Source organism: Oreochromis niloticus, linkage group LG16, assembly GCF_001858045.2.
Source record: "Oreochromis niloticus isolate F11D_XX linkage group LG16, O_niloticus_UMD_NMBU, whole genome shotgun sequence".
In the NCBI taxonomy this organism is placed as follows: domain Eukaryota; kingdom Metazoa; phylum Chordata; class Actinopteri; order Cichliformes; family Cichlidae; genus Oreochromis; species Oreochromis niloticus.
This window is the reverse complement of record NC_031987.2, coordinates 25026152-25027586: the sequence shown is the minus strand read 5'-3', so window position 1 is coordinate 25027586 and position 1435 is coordinate 25026152. Positions and strand designations below refer to the sequence as shown.

Genomic DNA, 1435 nt, shown 5'->3' with positions numbered 1-1435 from the left:
GTGCGTTTAAATAAGGATATATCATTTTTAAAATAAGTTTAGATAGACTTGTTTTTTAATGAAACTCTGTTACTTACAGACGCTATCGATAGCACGGTGAGGAGCACCATAAATCCGGCCGTTTTCCAAGGCGATTTAGACGCCATCCTCCCCGCAGAACCTCCGCTGCCGATCGGCGAAAGACCGCGGCGAGAAGACGACGTTATTTTCGTCTCCGCACACCAGGAGAACTGCAGGAAAATATGTTTTAAAACCGAAGGTAAAACAATATGTTGTATTATTCGCCATTTTGTTGAATAACAGGATGTGACGGAGTAATCCGAGCACGCTATACCGCCCCTCCCGACCCGGAGCGGATTTTTAAAACTTTTTGCTTTATTTCGTGACAGCGGTAATCGAGAATATACAGACCCCGCCGCAGCGAAAAGAAGAACAAGAAGACGATGTTATTTTCGTCACCGCATACCAGGAGAACTGCAGGAAAATACCTTTTAAATCCGAAGGTAAACAATATTTCTACAAAATAACGTATTCGAAAAGCGGAGCATGCTATACCGCCCCTCCCAACTTGGAGTGGTATAACGTGTGCTAGAAAGTTTTTTAATCTTTTTTCTCTTTGTTTTATTTCTTCAAAGCCGAGATTGAGAATATACCTATTCAAACCCCCGCTACAGACAATTGGGCGGAGGAGCGAGGTAAATAAAAGTTTTTTTCTTTTTTAAAAATACGAAGGATAATCCACCCCTCCCTTGTTTTCTTAAAACTTTTTCCCTTTTGTTTTTCTCGACAGAGAATATACCTATTCAAACCCCCGCTACAGACAATCGGACGGAGGAGCGAGGTAAGTAAAAGTTTTTTTCTTTTTTAAAATACGAAGGATAACCAGCGCATGCCGTCCCAGAGAGAGACAATTTGTTTTCTTAAACTTTTTCTCTTTGTTTTATTTCTCGACAGAGAATATACCCATTCAAACCCCCGCTATAGACGATAGGGCGGAGGAGCGAGGTAAATAAAAGTTTTTTTCTTTTTTTTAAAAATATGAAGGATATGCCGCGCATGCTGACCCGGAGAGGTACAATGTGTTTTCTTAAACTTTTTTCTCTTGTTTTTCTCGACAGAGAATATACCAACCGATACAGAAAATCAGGCGGAGGAACCATCCTTGACGGGGGGGGGGTGAATCGGCCCTAATAAATAATTATGTTGTATTAATAAAGTTCTCCGCTCTATAAAATAAAATTTTTTAAAAAATGTGTGGTTTTTTTTTACTCTCAACTTTATACAGCAAGAATAAATAAAACGTTTGTGCAAAACACGATCGTCCTTTCGAAGGAGTAAAAAATACATTTTGTTTTGTCTTTTCTTACAGACTTCATAAGAGGAGGATCCTCGGAGACCTCAAATTCATGTACGCCATAACCGTCCGTGCATATGC

The 1435-nt window shown here is 39.7% G+C and overlaps 1 long non-coding RNA gene across 1 annotated transcript; it reads left to right on the top strand.

Moving 5' to 3' along the window:
- Window positions 1–445: 445 nt before the first annotated feature.
- On the top strand, window positions 446–1159 carry LOC109194907 (uncharacterized). The gene is made up of 5 exons (XR_002056654.1): window positions 446–503; window positions 636–695; window positions 791–841; window positions 955–1005; window positions 1119–1159. It is a non-coding gene; the product is annotated as an uncharacterized LOC109194907 (long non-coding RNA).
- The last annotated feature ends 276 nt before the right edge of the window (window positions 1160–1435 follow it).